The sequence below is a fragment of the Labeo rohita genome, chromosome 4 (assembly GCF_022985175.1).
Source record: "Labeo rohita strain BAU-BD-2019 chromosome 4, IGBB_LRoh.1.0, whole genome shotgun sequence".
Lineage (NCBI taxonomy): Eukaryota > Metazoa > Chordata > Actinopteri > Cypriniformes > Cyprinidae > Labeo > Labeo rohita.
The window spans coordinates 41,281,230-41,300,648 of NC_066872.1; the positions used below are offsets into that span (position 1 = coordinate 41,281,230).

The following is a 19,419-nucleotide window of genomic DNA, read 5'->3' on the forward strand; positions in this document are numbered from 1 at the left end:
GTAATGAAAGGCCGTTTCCTGTCTTCTCCCCATACTGGGCCGTGTAGAGATTCTCCACAGAGTTCCCCTGAGCCCTATCAGCTCCTCCTGAGAGAGAAAGAGAGAGAAAGACACACACACATACGCACACTGAGACGGAGACTCCTCAAGGGATTGACCAGTCTGTCTGTGTTCACTGACTGTTATTCCGGCTCCCTCTCGTCTCAGCAGTCCGTGTTCATTAAGGTCATTACTGTAAAATGTTTTTTCTTGGTTTCAAAGTGGGAAACACGTGAATTAAAAAGGTAGAAAATCGTCAAATTACAAATTGAGCCAGCACCTCAATTATTTGCTTCATTTGATAATAACGTGTGGTTAATTATTCAAAGAGGTTAATTAAAACGAGGTTGATGAAACCGGAATAATGCGAGGGCTGCTAATATTTCCCCGTTTGTCCAACTTGCATGTCTGAGCTAAATATTTTTGACAATTAAACCCTAATTAATATAAACATCAAGAAATATTAAATCAACACTCATATGTTCACTCAATCATACGTCTCGGCGCTTAATGGGTTTACCATAAAATGTATAGGAATATTGTGTTACTCTCATTCATTTTACCATACAAGTCAAAACCATGAATAGCTTAAGACCTTGTTCTTTCGTTAAAATTTGGATATTTTAACAAAATGTAACGACTGTGCTCACAAACTAAGACTCAAATCCCCAAAACCCCATATTTAATAAATAATTACATTTCATTATTATTATTATCATTATACATTCTCACAAATATTTGTGAATTTTAATACAACGACTGTGCTCACAGACTATTATCTAGTAAAGAAATAAGCAAAAACAGGCAGAACATTACGGTAATTTTACCACAGTTAACTGATGCAGTTATGCACCATGAAGCAGAGAGCCTAAAACTCTCTTAACCTGGTAAAATCACTGTTATAAATATGACAAAATACCTAATGCCAAGTACTAGTAAATACCCAAAACTACTACTAATAAACTAATTTTGTTTGTTAAACATGAGGTCATTTGGGTTCTATTATTATTATTATTATCATCATCAATAATATTAAAACCCCCAAAACCCCATGTTTAATAAATAATTACATTTCATTATTTTATTATTATTATCCATTCTTACAGATTTTTGTGAATTTTAATACGACTACGCTCACAAACTATCCTCTAGTAAAGAAATAAGCAAAAACAGGCAGAACATTACAGTGATTTTACCACAGTTAACAGGCGTATGCCCAGTACTACTAAATACCCAAAACTACTACTGATCTATTATTATTATTATTGTTATCAATAATATTAAGACCCCATGTTTAATAAATAATTTAATTTCATTATTTATTATTATTAAACATTTTAGACAATTTTATTGGTTTATTAACTGCACTGAATTTAATTAATTGAACTGATAGGCAATCAATGATCCAGTTATATTGAAAAGCATATATTCAAAAACGTCTCAATTTTTTTAATCTAGATTTAAATTATCCATTTTATAAATGTGTCTCATACAAGCAAGCAGTACTATAAAAAAAAGCAAATGTTGTGTTTTTATTGGTGTGTCAGTGTGAATACTAGCTTAAGTTGGTAAGCGACAAACAGGGAGGTGAAAGCACTTGCTCAGTCCCACTGGAGAGTCTTGACGTGAGCCCTACGGGGCATTATTATGGGACCCGGAGCGATGTTTCAGCTCCCAGCCTAAGCGCCCCGCCAGTCAGCTTGTTTTATTTACTCTGAACGCTGTGTCCGTCTCACTGATGTGTCTGCAAGGGCTGGGGAAATAAAGCTGTTCGTCTTTTTATGGCTGCCGGTACTGTTTACGGCTGATGTGTCCTAACCGCCAGCCGATGCTATTTATCTGCCTCCAGACGTCCAGCTCACTCGCTACGATTCCCCCGTGCAATATTTCACCTCGAAGTCCATTCCTCAACTGAAGTGTGTTCACATGTGTTTGGGGTTCGCGGGGTGAATATCTACACAGTCAAATAGACATTAACAGTTGGTTAACAGCTTAAAGATGGTTAATAAAAAGGTTCAAAATCTTTCTAGCAGTGCTTGTGTTAACCTTAAAAGGATAGTTCACCCAAAAATAAACAAGTAAAATTATTTCGTTTACACACCCTCAAGTTATTTCAAACTTGTATAAACTTCTTTCAGCTGAGGAGATATTATAAAGAATGTTTGTAATCAAACAGTTGACGGTAGCCACTGGCTTCCAAAGTATGGAACAAAAATACTACAGAAGTCAACGGCTACCGTCAGCTGCTTGGTTACCAACATTCTTCAAAATTAAATATTTGTGTTTAGCAGAAGAAACAAACTCTGTTTGGAACAAGTGGAGGGTGAGTAAATGATGACAGTCATTAAAGATAAAAATCTAAAATAATAAATTTAAAAATAACTTTTTCTTAATAAAGCTTTCTCACTATATGAAAATAAATTTGTTTCCACCAAAAGCATCATGAAAGAGTCTGCTGTTTTTCCATTTCCCCTCCCGTCTCCAGTCAGTAGGAACTGACCGGGCTTTTTGACTAAAATATTTTCATCATGGGCTGGCAGCACCCTTTCATGCTTTCTCCTGCGGAGTTCATATAGACATGCTTGGTTTAAACCACCTTATTAAAGAAAAGAAAAAAAATAAAAAGCGGATTGCAGGAGGAGGGTGTGCGTGCGGGGGAGAGAAAGAGAGAAAACGAGAAAGGGAAAAAAAAAAAAAAAAAAAAAAAAAAAAAAGATGCCGGGGCCTGTAGTAAATCCTGACACTTCCACGCACACTTGAATTTCGTTTCAAACACTTGTCTTTCCGTACCATAATAGATGTCAGCTCCTCTGATGTCGCACTAGCAGGAGGCTGAATAAGGTCTCACTCTTGTGCGTTTTGAAGCTATCAGTCGACGCGACTCTGTGTTGTGCCACATCAAAAAGGGGAGACACCGCGTCACCTGCCGTGCTCTGAGCGAAGTATCTTCAAATCAGTTGTCCAAGACATTTCCCCCTATTAGTGCTCCACTCCCACACAGGCTTAAAGACGCAGACGGGCCCCTTTTGGATGTGCTAAGCGGGCCTCTGTGTTACAGCTGATAGATCATACAGCCTAGCTGCTTTTATTACGCCGCGTGGTGACATGTCCGTCAAAAGCTCTGCGTGAAGAAGCGAGAAAAGAGGCTGGGGATGTAACGCAGCGATGGAGACGCAAGCTGGTACACAACTAATAAACAAAAGCGCAGTTGTGTTCACCCAGCCGCTGCTGAGTGTCTGAAAATGCCATGTTTACCACAGAGCTGCTAAAAGGGCTGAACAAGTACACAGCAGAACGCATTACCATTACAGCTAATAAGCAGGCGGCTGGTCGGAAATTCAATATATTTTTTTAATTCCCATTTTTGTGGGAAACTAAATCAGATAAAGGAGTTTCAGATAGACAATACATACATATTATAAATACAGCACAACCTATTGTAACCTAACGCTTAATTATGATGTTTAACATCTATTCAAATACGGTCAATTTACAGTTTCACTGTTCTGAAAGACAAAATGTGTCCGGTCACATGCATGCTTTCAAAATGTTGTAGCTCTGGTAGTCACATGGGCGACACAGGTTTGAGTCAGGCATGTGATGTTTCCTCATCTATTTTCTCTATTAGAGAAGAGTCTCCTCTACATGGTATCTCTCTAAATGTGTACCTTAAAAGCCCTAAAAAAGAGAGAGAGAGAAATTGATCAAATGTAATTAAAAGTAAAATTAAATATTAAAAAAAAAAAAAAAAATTATAAAATAAAGCAAAATAAATTATATTTAAAAATATTAAATATTATTTACAAACTTAAAATTAAAAACTGAAGACAAAATAGAATAAATAAAATAAAATAAAATCTAAAAATAAAATAAAATAAAAAAAAAAAGACGGTTTGATGTGATGTTCTTGATTTCAGGAAAGCCTGAAATACATGAATACATAAATGTGACCCTGGACCACAAAACCAGTCTTAAGTAGCCTGGGAATATTTGTAGCAACAGCCAAGAATATGGGTCAAAATTATTGATTTTTATTTTATGCCAAAAATCATTAGGATGTTAAAGTAAAGAAGATATTTAGCAAATTTCCTACCGTAAATATATCAAATCTTAATTTCTGATTAGTAATATGCATTGCTAAGAACTTCATTTGGACAACTTTAAAGGCGATTTTCTCAATATTTTGATTTTTTTGCACTCTCAGATTCCAGATTTTCAAATAGTTCTCAGCCAAATGTTGTCCTATTACAACAACCAATACATCAATAGATTATACATCAATGTAAAGCTTATTTATTCAGCTTTCAGATGATGTATAAATCTTAATTTTGAAGAATGGACCCCCCTGATGGACCCCCTGTTTTTTTGGTCCAGGGCCCAAATAAAATAGGCAAAATATATACATAAATAACTATTATTATTATTATAACTATTGAGTATGTGATTGACCGCAGTGGAAGTGGTGTTTGGCGACTTTGAAATACACTATAGATACATATATACTATAGGTATGTACACAGATGCAAGGCCCAGGGGTGTATGTTTGCCTCTGTGTGTGTGTGTGTGTGTGTGTGTATTTCCTGAAAGCACGTGGGTACTGGAGGTGTGTGTTTTGGGGGTGAGTGTAATCTGAGTAGATCATGTTTTCCAGACCTCAGATGAAGAAAAACAGCTCTGGCAGTCTGCCGTTTCATCTCCTGCACTGGGGTCCAAAACAAAGAGAAGATGATTGATTGGATGATGAATAATTTAGAGGCGGAGAGCTGTGGGACGAGCAGCACAAGCGTGAGGCTGCCCCGCTCCTGGTCTCTCCTTAAAGATCGCATTACAAGAAAAAGTTGCCCCTGATTATACTAATGCGTGTCACTGTTCATTTGCCAAACTGATGTATGGAAAACGAAAGAAGCCAAAACAGAGTGTCACTTTGGGAGGAAAGAAAACGGAGGATCCCTTTGCAGTCCAACATGAACTTCTACAGCGGACTGGATACCTGCTCGTACTCAAACAGAATCCGTTCCTACAGATCTTTAGGCTGAGGTGGGCTCCTCATTACACGTCTCTGTAATGTTTGAACATATTTAATGAACATGCGATACAGCACACAGAATGAGCGTAAATGTAAATGAGCACTTCCTTAAAATACAGCACCTCTCCTCTCGGTTAAAAACAGTTACAGAGATGCTGGTTCAACACCATCCCCCCGCTGCAGTTACAGGACTGACCACAGGGGGCGCTGATGTGATGCATTTGCAGCCGCACGAAATGAAGAGGAGATACACACAGGGCTTTTTTCCAATATCAACTCTCATGAAATTTCATTTGGATTGTAAATGTACAGTAATTTACTGTCATAAATGTGTAATGGGCCCCTGAATCCACCGACATTGTGCTGGCTAATCAACTCATTTGAAAATGAATAGAGATCTATTAAGAAAGAACTCAGCATTTCGCATGGTTAAAAATTGACTTTTCCGTCAAAAGCCAGGAACTTTTTGGGGGAGCGTTTTCGTGCGGGTCTCATTTTGTATAATTTCCTCTAACATCCTAAACTTGGTTCAAATTTATCATAGCCATTTCAAAACAAATAGTTTCAAAAATCCCATTTCTGATGTGCTTTGAATTAGATTCTCACACATGAAAACAAAACAGCATTAGCAATGATATATGAAAATGTAGAAAAAAAAAGTTAATTTTTACATTTTTTAAGTACATATTTAATGCAATATATCATGAAATATATTTATATAAAAAAAACGATTACGAATTAAAATAAAAAAAACTATATATAGATACAGATATATATTATTTGCATTTACTTCAGTTATTGAATAAAAGACAAGTCTAAGAAAAAAAAAAGAAAGGAAAAAAAAAAAAAAACAAGGAAAACGATATAACTTCACAACACATTGATGAAAAACCACTATGCTAATATCCCAAGAGGCAATCCACTGTAAAAACATGTAATCAAATTGAATTTCAATTTTGTGACCAAGTGGTGTGTAATGGAAAGATTGCTGGATGCAAATCACCTGCGCTCCTAGTCAGAAATCAAGTGGCGTATGCACGCGTGAGTGTGTGAGAGCGAGAGTATAATTCACCCCCCCGGTAAGAGTAAATTCAGAACGGTGAGGGTGAATCAGTGTCGAGGCGAATGATTGAGCCCTCTTCCTCAGATCCCGCCATCAACGTACAAATGAACAGCTTGGAGGTGAGATACCCGGTGAGGAAGAGGCGCTATCACACCAGTCGTCATTATTCGTCTCCTCTAGTCCCTGAGAATACTGACGGCGAGGGTCCGGGAGGGGGTGGGCCGAGATGGTGTCCTGTTCGAGGCTTATAATGGCCTCCAGGACAGAGAGAGATGGAGGACTGACAGACTGAGGCGGTGTGACAGGGCGCTGCTGCACTCTTTTAATTCTTGCACTGTCTCTAGCCCGTCGCTCCTGCGGTACGGCGGACGGCGCTGGGAGGGCAACGGTGTGTGATATGAAGCGGATGAGCATCCACACACCCACATGTGCTAGAAAAAAATGACTGAAGGCTCATCTATCACTGGAAAAGTGCTGCTGTGTTTTTGGTTGTGGGGCGGTGAGATTTGTAAGGTCATAGTAATTAAGAAAGACCTGCCTTTAAGGTTAGGATATCACTGGCCACCTTTAAAAGTCCTTTCAAACTACATTTACAGTGCATTTTGTGCTTAAAGCAAGCTTGGGTTTATCATTGAAATGTTTAGATTCTGTTTAACTTTGAAGCTTCTGCAGTGAAAAAAAATCAAAATAGTTACCTGTAAATGAAAACTATGAACATTTACGCACTCGCCTATGACCTTTTTTCTTCCGTTAAATACAAAACTGATTGCTTAGAGTTTCTCAAAATCATTAAAAAGCCTCTAAACAACAAAATGTGTCTTGAGAAACCTTTATTTGAGGAAAGAAAAAAAAATTCAAATTATTTGCTAAAATGAACATCGAATTTTGGTACAGTTAGATGATTATAGCAATAGAAAAAAAATAGGCAAAAATTTGTGTTTGTAGCAGTAGCCAAAAATACATTGTATGGGTCAAAATGATCAATTTTCATTTATGCCAAAAATCATTAGGATATTAAGTAAAGATCATGTTCCATGAAGATATTTTGTAAATTTGCTACCGTAAATATATCGAAACTTAATTTTTGTATACTAATATGCATTACTAAAAACTTTATTTGGACAACTTTAGAGGCGATGTTCTCAGTATTTTGATTTTTTTGCACTCTCAGATTCCAGATTTTCAAATAGTTGTATCACAGCCAAATATTGTCCTCTCACTGAAAAGCTTATTTATTCAGATTTATAAATCTCAATTTTCAAAAAAAATTGACCCTTATGACTGGTTTCGTGTTCCAGGGTCACAATTGTGTTTGTAATCATTTACAGCAAACTTGCTATAATGTGTCTCCATTCACTATATTTGAATTTCCACAAACAAATGAGATTTAAATAGAAGTTTTTAGGCAAATAATGCCTTAAATGTTGGCCTACTGCTCATAACTATCCAATGGGCCACTTTCATGCTAAATGCACACTTGGAAAGACATGAAGGCGAGTAAATAGTGACAGAACTTTTATTTTTGGATGATGTAACCCAAAAAAGCTGTTGTTTCTTATCATACAATACTGTGCCTTTACAAAAACACAGTGATTTGAACCTTACCGTTACAATGAAGCGCTGTTCATGACACAAAATGAAGTTTCCAGCGCAGCCGACTCTCTGAACAATCCCAGCTGCTGCTCTGTGTCACTGAACTCTCAGGTAATTTTGAGGTGAGGTCATTTTAACCTCTGAACACACACAGGTTACAGCTGAAGTCTCTGGAAAAGAAATGGAGGATGATGGGTAAGCAGTAAATACCAGCACCTGTGAGGTACAGTGTTATTTCCTTCTGAAAGCAAAGATTAAAAAAAAAACAAAAAAAAAAAACACACACCTGCTGACAACAATCTGATTAATGACACATACAACTTTTGCCCATTTAAATCGCAAATGAGCATTCTAAAGTTTTAACTAATTTAAATTAGTTTAGCTATATTACCGTATCTTGTTTCTTTGAAATAAGGCTGTCTGTTGAATTAAGTGCTTAATTTTGTGCTAAATGATTGACAACTGTTTGTAGTAATTGATTCCATAATGAGATGTATTTTACAAAAGAAGTGTCTGCATTTGATTATACATATTGCATTATTGTATCTTCATGCAGCTAGTGAGTTTACTTTAAATAGCACAAGAAAAAGCAATTATCTCTAAACCATTTCACACTAGTCTTGTTAATTTACCACAATTATATTTTCAAAACAGTGTTTTTTAAAATGTTCCTATTTTTTTATATTTTTTTGTTGTTTATTTTTTAAAGCTAGATTACTCAAAATCATTTTCAAATGGTAAATGACAGCAGGCTTCAGAATTAAAAACAACGTCTTCTTATATCTTTCATATGCCACTTCAAGTAAAAAGTGCCTAAAATGTGTTTACCCAAATTATCCTGCTTAGATGCTTATCCTTTGTTCCTGATATTGTGTCTTTCACAAGCATTAATTGTTATTTGTAGCCTGCTGTGACAGTTGTACTCAATTCTCTCAGTCATTCTGAGTGGCAAAGCCTGATTTCAACTTCATTGAGCCGATGAGGGAAGAAACTCATATGTGCAGAGCATGCTGGGAAACCGAAGAGCGTTTGGGATCCAGATGATTTTTAAGAATCGCATGAGGCTTTACTGTTACAAAACAGTCACTGATTCTCAAAGAGGCCATGCACACTACCATGTATCATCAATACATAACATTTAGGATAGTTTGTGTAAATTCAGTGTAAATTCATCAGGACGTATTGTAGATCTTGTAAGGTTTATGATCTTGATGTGATTAATTTTGAACAAAATAATGCAATATTAGGAAACTCGAATACCTACTTCAGATGACTTTGTGCGCAACACACCCAGCGACTCCAAACGCCATCAGAGCAGTACTTTAACCGTCTTCTCCTCAGTACTTTACTGGTCAAAGAGAATGCAAATGACATGCCAGTCAAATCACCTCAGAGGCATGGGATGCGTTTGGAGCCTGTTTAAAAGGCCAGACACATAACTATGGTTTACAACAATGTATGAGTAGACAGAGAGAGAGAAGGAGACAAAAACACTGCCGATATTTTTGAAGCCGGCAGACGCTCCACATGGGGATTGCGAGCGCTCATCATCTTGTTTAGAGTGCATTAGCAGGCAGCGCCTCAGCCTCCTTTGCTCTAGTTTTCTTGTTGTCGGGGTGGAGTGTCCTGAGGCGATAACAGGAGCTATCCCTCCCTCTCTTTTCATTCGCCAATACGCAGGGGCCTAATTTTCCATCAGCAAAGCATGAAATCAACTGAGAATGCCACACAACAAGAGTCGCTGCGGTTTTGCCACGTGAATTTTGGCCTCTAAATAAAGTTAAACTCCTGGGTGGAAGTAAAGTGGCCGTGCCTGCGGACTGTAGACTTGGTTCGGGTGAGTGAAAACAACACATGCCAAGTATCCAGAAGCAGAATTAATTTATAATACTAGGATTAGGGAATTGAACAAACCTCAAGTTACAAATGTGACTGGCACCTCAAATCAAGTTATTACTTTTCTAAGTGATCAGACTTGCAATTTTTACCCGGCAGATAATACAATTGGTGAAAAAAGCCATATCTAGGTACTGGAACATCAAAAAGACTTGGATGTAATCATCTATAACATCCCCAAAGCATCACAGCAAACCACTCCAAGCAACTCATTCACTTTTTTTTTTTTTATGCCAACCAAGGCTGCCTTTATGTGTTTAAAATTACAATAATCAAAATAAGTGTTTTCCATTTTAATATACTTTAAAATGTAATTTATTCCTGTGATGCAAAGCTGAATTTTTAGCATTATTATGTCAGTCTTCAATGTCACATGATCCTTCAGAAATCATTTTAATAAGCTGATTTAATGCTCAAGACAATTGTGACTGCTTAATTTTTTTTGCATTCTTTAATGTATAGAAAGTGCAAAATAACAGTATTTATTTGAAAAGGCAATATTTTTATAAACTTTTAAACGTCTTTAAAAGTCACTCTAAATTTAATGCATCCTCAAGAATAATAAAAAAGTAGTGCTGTCAAATGATTAATCTCGATTAATCGCAGCCAAAATAAGTTTTTGTTTACATTTTTGTTTACACACACGTGCATGTATACATTTAAGAAAAATATGTTGTGTTTATATATGATATATATACGTAAGCAAAGACTTTTATTTTGGATGCGATTATTTGTTTGACATCTCTAATAAAAAAACTATTTTACAATAAACATTTGCCCATAGAATGTGAGGAACGTTTAAGTTTTGAAGTTGTTCAGAAAGTGCAAACTTTTAGAGAACAAATATGAGTCAAACTGAACTCACAGATGTGGTACTTTGCACTCCAGCAGCTCAGACTCCAATGGCAACTTCTTTCTCTCGTTGCACTACACAAAACAACTTCCTTCATCAGAGGACGGTTACTCCAACAAACACGCACCCTAAGAGAGCAGAAACACTAGAGCTATTTCTCTGTACTGATTGACAAAAAACCATGCAAAATAGATGACAAGAACACAAAAAAGGGCACATAACAAACCGGAGCTCAGTTACGATGGTTTTCCCTCTCAATAATGAATCGCCATCAGCGTAGCATCAACATGCAGAGAAGAGCAAAATAAGCTTGGCTCTCTCCGAGAACAAAACTTCTATATTTAATCTGCGCAGAGAGCGTCTTGTGTGCAAAGTACAAAAAAACAAAATGGATCACAAGTTCTGTGGCATGCAAATTGCATCCCGGATACACTCTGAGCTTATCTGGCCTTGTCTTTGTGATTGACAGGATTTTTTTTTTAAATGTGCAGATTATAAATATTTATAATTGGGTTGATATCAGCGCCGCTGAGTTGCCAACTGCATCTATTGAACTAAGGGAGGCAAGGAGACAGCGCTGTAAATCTTAGAGCACAATATGGCATGCAGATGGCATGGCACGCTGATAAATAAGCCTAGCTTTTGAGCGCTGCCACTTTTTTCCCCGAGTTAATGAGTGGAGCTATTTCAGTTTGGAGCTGTCAGCGCTGACGTGCGGTGCGGTCCTCTGCGGACTGCGCACGGCTCCTTGGGTTCAGGGCGAAGTCAACGGGAGCTCGCCGGTTCTCGCGTAATGGGAGGTGACAGTGAAACGAAGGGGGGAGATGGCGGGGAAAATTTGGAACCGGATATCCAAGCGCAAAAGAACCTGATCCAGAACCCGGGAACGTCACCCAAAAGCGTTTGAGAGCGCAGGAAGCGGCACCGCATCCGCTTCTGCACGCCTGTCGTGCACGTTTTACCCCAGACTGCATCTGTCTTACATAAGACGTATGCTATATATTGCTTGACAGGGGAGACTCCCTCGTTCTTCCCCACCGTACAACCTCGACAGAGCCATCCAACATCAACATCTCCTCTCCAAATAGGAGCTCCGAGCCTCCTCCGGTCCTCGGAGTATTGCGGCTGAGTAAATCTCCACACAGTGGGCACTATTCTTCTAGAAAGGGCTTCAGGGTGAGGAATTTGGACACAGCCACAATGGCTTCATTATTCTTCTGTTGCCTGGCCCGCTGAGAGTCTAAAACAGCTCTCTCTGGACCGCTGTCAGCCTTCCCTGTTTGCCCCGACAGACACGGAGCGAGCAAGAGAGAAAAAAGGGAGGGAAAGAGAGCAAGCAGACTGATATGACGGCATGTTTTTTCCAAGGCACAAACATTTTGCCTTGGAAAAAAAAGAGAATCAAATCGGGAAATCTCAGCAGAGGGCTAGTGTTTGACAACTAGGTCACCTAAAGGTTCGCTTGCACATCTCCGCTTAGTGTTTTCCATTAATAAAAGCACAGAATATTAAAGCTTGGACTGAAAACTACAGCAAGAACCATCTTGGAGTTTTTCGGCTCTGTGGGAATTGCTTCGGTTGAGGAGCTACGGTTGTGATTTCAGCGATACGGTCATGTGTGGCCACGGTGGTTGTATTGAATTCGAATCTACTGAACCTCGCCGAATCTGAAATAGCCGCCCGTCTTTGATTGCTTTGCGGCGCGTGGGCTCATATCTCAAAGTATCGTGAGCTCCTTCAGCCTCGGATCAAATGGGAAACACCAGGCTAGGCCACAAACTGAGTACTGCATAAACTCCAATCGTCAGCATCGAGGGCAGGCTTGCACACTTTTCTCAGTGAAAAAAAACGGCATGACTTTGGGTCCAACTTTGACAATCAGCCAGTGATTTGATAAATGCATGTTAATGTGCGGCAACAATTTGCAAACAAACAAAACGAATCACATTTCTTCCCTTCGTCCTCTCATTCTATGCTATATTAAATCCCAAGGGGTGTTTGAATTTAAAGCAAGCATGAAATCCAAACCCTTCAAGCAGATTAAACTCAAAATCAAGCAGCCCATGTAAATGCTGTGACAACAGGGGGCCCTGTGCAATTAGCATGCTGGCTACTGCTAGTGCAATTAGGCAAACCAGACAGCAAGAGCTGGGAGCCGGGGACATTGAGGAAGGGCCCGTATTTCCATTTTTTCCAGAGGACAAAAGTGTGCGTATCAGAATGAAAGAAATAAATGTTCTGAATTTAACATTCTTAACTTCATACATGGTAAAAAAAACAAACAAAAAAAAAAAACAAGAAAATGAAATTTACTGTTGCTATGGGGACATTTGTCAGTAAACAAGCCCAGAGCAAAGAGGCTGTTAAAAAAAAAGACCTATTTAGAAGAATCTCTCAGGTGGATTCATCAAAGTGGCAAGCTGAGGAACACAATAGAGGACCACCTAGAGGAATAAAACGCTCTCATTTGAGGGTACATTACATAAACAAGCATGACAGGCAAATTCTCTCTGAGCGTCCCACTGGAAATGCATGCAAACACTTTAGACTTAAACAAAAGGTAAAATTAACATCAGTAAACAAAACCTGAATCCAGTGGGATACAGAGTGTAAGATGAAAATCATTTAGAGCACTTGAACTACTAAAAGAAAATGAAATTCATCATTTACTCACCCTCATGTTGTTCCAAACCCGAAGAGCTTTCTTCTTCTGTGGAAACAAAAAAAAAAAAGATTAGGGTTTATTCAGCACGGGAGAGTAAATACACTATCAGTCTTTTTTTTAAGAAATCACTTCTGCTCACCAAGCCTGCATTTATTTGACCTAGAGTACAGAAAAAACAGTATAATTTTGAAATATTTTTATCATTTAAAATAACTGTTTTCTATTTTAATATATTTTAAAATGTAATTTTTTCCTTTTTGATTTTTTAGCAAATTTACTCCAGTCACATGATCCTTCAGAAATTATACTTTATCCTTGCTAAATAAAAGTATTTATTTCTATAAAATAAAAAATAAAAACAATTATACTGACTCCAAGCTTTTGAATGGTATAGTGTTTAATGTTACAAAAGCTTTTTATTTCAGATAAATGTTGATCTTTGGATCTTTCTATTCAAAGTTCATTCATTCATCGTCAACTGTTTTAAATACTGATAATAACAATATACAAATGTTTCTTAAGCAACAAATCAGAATATCAGAATGACACTGAAGCCTAAAGTAATTATACTAAAAAAAAGCTTTGAAATAAGAATAAATTACATTTAAAAATATATTCAAATAGAAAAAAAGTTATTTTAAATAGTAAAAATATTTCAAAATGTTACTGTTTTTGCTGTACTTTGGATCAAATAAATGCAGGCTTGGTGAGCAGAAGAGACTTCTTTAAAGAAAAACATTGAAAATCTTACTGTTCGAAAACTTTTAACTGGTAGTGTACATTTATAAGGTCATAAACATTTCTATTTCAAATAAATGCTGATATTTTAAACTTTCTATTCATCTCACATTTCTCTCACATAGAGATCACAACTTCAGAAAGCTTGAAATATAGTGTGTTTCACTAAACATCTCCAAAATAATAATAAAAAACAGTCAAACTTTGGCATGAGAGTGTGTGAAGGCAATTTTAATTTTAAGGGTGAACTCATCCTTTGAAAACATACTGTCAACAGACAAAGAATGAGACTTTTTTTCCCAGTTTGTTGGCTGATGGATCCCTGATAGGTCAAAACTCTTGGCTCCATTTTGTTATCACATTCATGCATCTTTCCAGTGTGTTTACGTGTCATATTGATGTGGACAGCTGCCACGAGCGATAGTTCCAGTGCGATATGCCATTCCCAGACTGCTGATTTTGGAGAGCCCTGTGATCTCCCATTGGGTTGAGTGTCTTTAGCCCAAGGGCTTAAACTCATCTCACACTCCCAAAGCCCAACTCTGGACACATGACTACCTGTCAGGGGAGAGGCAATTGGGCTGCTCGACTGCAGCTGGGGTCCAGTACACACACACACATACACACAGTCATTTAATGGAGCATGCCAAGGTGATGGCAGACTTCTCCTGCATGTCTAACCCTTGCTGCTCATTTTTCCCCCCAGTCAGTCTGGTGGGTCTTATTTGACATCTATTATAATGTGGTATAGACTCCATAGCACTCACAGCACGGTGAGACCGGAGATTCAAACACTGTGGTGAATATTACGCTTTACTTATGTAGACTTACTCAGACCAGATGCCATATTCAATTCGACAAACGAAAACGAGGCTTTGGGATAAAAGCACAGCCTGTTCAATATGCCGTCCCTTTCAGCCAAAAAACACTGAAAACGTCTTTTCACAAATTTCCAGTAGTCATAAACTCTGGAAAATGAGTTGTGGAAATTAAACAGGACCTAAGACCTTAAGGCAGTATGACATAATGAACAGATCATACATCTGACCATCACAACCTCGTTTTCTATTGTAAATTGAATATGGCATCTATTGGAGCAGAATCAAATATTACACATACAGTTTGGAATTTATTTTATTTCATTTTATTTTATTTTATTTTATTTATTATATTATATTATATTATATTTCAGACCAATTCTTAAAAGAACTAAGATGGTTTAATGAGATGTATCTTATTTTTAGCTCTCTTAGTTAAATAAATGTGGGAATTCAAGTCTCTCCTTTAGTGCAAATATAAACTGTGCATATATATTTTACAAAACTAATTTTTCATATTACTTTTAATTTTTAATATTAATATTTTTAATAATTTTATTTTTTATATTTATTTTATTTTATTTTATTTTATTTTAAATTGAATTTTATTTAATTTTATTTTATTGACATGCTGGGTCCAATTGGGAAGGAAAAATAATCAAGAAATGTTGAGCATGCATGGTAACACCTTCAGTAGTACTCAGAAGCATCCCAGCATAATGAGAGTTTTGGTTTGTCTAATATTTTTTGCTGCTTCATAATTTGTATTCAACCATTTACTTTACTATTACGTAATATAAACTGCAAATATAAACTCTTACTGCAAATATAAACTGTGCATATCTATTTTACAATACTATTTATTTTTTAATATTAATTTCAATGTATATATTTTTATAATTAATTAATATTTTTATTGGTAATATATTTATATATATATATATATATATATATATATATATATATATATATATATATATATATATATATATATATATATATTTTTTTTTTTTTTTTTTTTTTTTCCATTCTATAAATCAATTATTTATTTATTTATTTATTTTCCCTGGACAAGTTGGGTCAAAATGGGAAGGAAAATAATTAAGAAATGGTGAGCATGCATAGGAGCTCCTTCAATAGCACTTAGAAAGCATCTCACGATGATGAGTTTTGTCTAATATTTTTGGTTACTTCATAATTTGTATTCGACCATTCAGTTTACTATTATGTAATATAAACTGCAGATATAAACCTTTTAATGCAAATATAAACTGTGCATATCTATTTTACAAAATTTATATTAATTTCAATTATATTTTTATATATTTTTTAATTAACATTTTTATTTGTAATATATTTTGCTAATTCATACAATTTTTCACTCTTTAAATCATTTATTTATGTATTTATTTATACAGATAAGGAAATTTATACATTTATACAACATTTAAAAAGCATCCCAGGATGATGACTTTTTAAGAAACTAAAACAAGTTTTGATGTGTCTAATATTTTTGGTTATTTCATAATTTCTATTCTACCATTTACTTTACTACTATTTAAAAATATGAACAATAGCAATAGTGTGTGGATGTGGTCATTTAAAAAAAAAATGTTGCTTGACTAAATTGAAATATTTCTCCTTGTAAAGCGCAAGCACATCCACAGTTCCTCTATAAAAAGCCGTTGCAGGAAGCAAAAGAAAAGCAGGCACTATGTCAGAGATGCACAGAAAGAGGATGAGCGTGGTTCTCTCTTCCCCTTTAGGCTAGCAGCACTTCCTCTAGCTTAAGAAGACTTTAGCTGACCTGAGCAACCACAAAACACAACTTCTTGTGCAGCAAACCACAAAAACGGCATTTATGATCTAGAAGCATTTATATCAAATGCTGGTACAAAAGACATCTTATTAACAGTAACGGCATCAGAAAACACTTCTGGTATCACTATGGTGCTTTTTAAACAAGGTAGTACAGTACACACATCTACAATCATTTCTCTGTAAAAACAGTGCTATGTTAACAGATGCTCAATGACTCATGTGGCTCATAATCATGTTTTTCTTGGCAGTTATTCTAGGTTACTCCAAATGTACTGATCACAAATTGGAAAAATACTGGAAGCACTGGAACGGGTTCAATTTGCACACATGTGACTGCAAAGAGTGAGTCGGTCTACAGAAATCTTAGGGTGAAGGAGTCTGACCTTAAACAGGACAAACGTCTGATCCCTGATCATACAGACGTAAAAAGACATTTAATACAGCATGTGTCCTTATGAGCTGGGTGATGCTATTATTCTCAGACGGTGGTTTGACAAAGATGGGACTTCAAGACTGTATAATAATGCTTCACTTAAGAACAAGTGACGTTAAAGACATGATTATTGTGAAGTGACTCATTCTATAGCAGCACAGATGAGAGCCACCACTCTTCAAGACACATTGCAATTTAGAAATACTTCAGAAAAATAGTTGGGAATGAATTATGCTTTTAAACTGAAAATCGACAGATTTGTGTGAAAAATATATTAATAAATTGCAAATTATATAAATGACTAGGTTATATTTCACTCCAAAATCATTTTGATTTAAGTATGCTTTTATTAATTGTTTTTTATTATATTTATTTTTATTTTATTTATTGAGAATTGTGAGAACTCATTTTTCTTTACTGTAATAAAAAATACAATAAAGACAATGCTACAAATTGTATTATTATAAATAGAAAACAATATATATATATATATATATATATATATATATATATATATTTTACTTTACTTTGTAATACTTTTACTTTATTGTTTTTTTTTTTTTTTTTTTTTTTTTTTTATTATTATTTTATTGATTACTTAATAGTCAGTATGGTAATAAAATATACAAATACAAATTTTATTTTATTTTTCATGTAATTTTATTTGAGAATTTTGAGAACTCAATTTTCATTACTGTAATAAAATATACAAACAAGACTGCTACAATTTTTATTAAAAATATTACTATTACTATTATTAGAACTGTGTTTTTAAATTTGATATATAAAATTAAAATCATTAATTTATTGAATTGAATATATATATATATATATATATATATATATATATATATATATATATATTTTACCATTTACTTCAGCATCACACTAATTATAAAGGTTTCACCTTATGAAAAAGGAAGAAAGAATTTATTCCTTTGTTTTGTATGAGGTGAAATATGACTGGGTCATTTGTTCAGTACCATGGAGCTAAATATAATAATACATTATTATGATATTCCATTATCTGATACAATCCATGATGCTTCCTTGACATTTTTCTCAACTGCAAATCATTCAAAGTTTCACAAGAGATACACAACAGATATAGAAGAAGAAAATAAAACAGATGAATGAACACAGAAAGAAAGAGAGGTAGATATCGGGCTTGTGCCATGAAACTCTCCTGTGGGTACATAAACATTAAGGCAGAGGAATGGAAAAGAGCATATTTGAGTGTAAGCTGATGATCATATTAAAGCGCTGTGGGTTCGCTCTGTGGCCTGTTACTGCTTTAAAACACGGACTTCCACTTTTTACAGAAGGGGGTTTTCTACTCAAGGTTTGGCTGCACGGAGTGGTCTTTGGACAACGGCCCCTCGTTGGCACGGACAGCCACTCGGCACAGACCAGGATGTTTCAATTACGGTCCACGTGAGCGAGGGAATTCAAAAGCGCTGCCAAAAATGACAGAACAGATGCAAAAGCGAAGCAAAGCACGCAGCAAACTGCAAAACCGGTAGGCATATTGCTCGAAAGCAACGAGGCGAAAGCCATTTTCATCTGCAAAATCACAGAAAGCAGTGAAACAAAAGGTTTCACTAACAAAGCTTTCCACAGAGACTTGACACTGGTGTTAGTATCTATTTACATACCGAGAATGCGCTCGCAGCAATTTGCATAATGTTTTTCTGTAGCCGCGTGCTCTGGGGAGCTGCATTGTAACATATTGGTGCTTAATGAACTCTGAAAAAATTGATTTTCCACAGAGTAAATTAAGAAATGCATTATAGCTGTTAAAGCAATCTTGGGGGAAATCTGAGACTTCCACGGCGAAAGTATGCTTAGAAAGTAATAAATTACACGTTACACTTATTTGCTTTAATTCATGCTAATTTCACCCAATTAATGTATCACAGAAGCTTTGTGCGCTGTCACAAGAGATTTAATTATTTATCCAGGGATTTTGTTTTTCCTCTTGTATGTTTGCCGCATACGTGCGATAGCGTCTACCTCAAAGCACGTATATTGGTTGAAGTGTTTATGCTAATAAACGTCTGATGTATTTGCACTGCTGTCTTAATGACTCTGTGTGTTTACTTTATACACTGATTCTCTGTTACATTTATTGCAGCTAATGAGCGTGGCTGTGTTCCAAATCACACTAATAGTATGTACAACGCTGATGATGAAGTACATACTTTTGAATATGTCATAAGACAATGAACCAGTCTCCCTCAACAAATGCAAGCATAATGCAGCTAATCCAAGTCATTTAACCTGTAGCTTTATATATTTTAAGTCAGCACTAAAGCAGCTTCCACTTTGCAACCATAATCTCACATTTCAGATACAAAACAGGGCGCTCAAAGAGAAAGAATCAGTCAAAACAAAGCAATTATACCACAACTTCCTCTTTTAGGGCACAAAGACAGAATGCACTCTTTAAAAATGTACCAGAAAAACTACACAAT

General features: G+C 35.9%; 1 protein-coding gene across 1 annotated transcript in view; it reads right to left on the minus strand.

Annotated features, from left to right (window-relative positions):
• Positions 1–1,595: 1,595 nt before the first annotated feature.
• Positions 1,596–19,419, minus strand: part of mdfic (MyoD family inhibitor domain containing) — a 50,826-nt gene continuing 33,002 nt past the window's right edge. Inside the window, exons 5-8 of the transcript XR_007827658.1 lie at positions 13,145–13,180; positions 10,483–10,598; positions 7,734–7,891; positions 1,596–1,993 (exon numbers count right to left, since the gene is read on the minus strand). The gene's annotated coding sequence lies outside the window, so the exon portion shown is untranslated. The remainder of the gene's footprint in view (positions 1,994–7,733; positions 7,892–10,482; positions 10,599–13,144; positions 13,181–19,419) is intronic.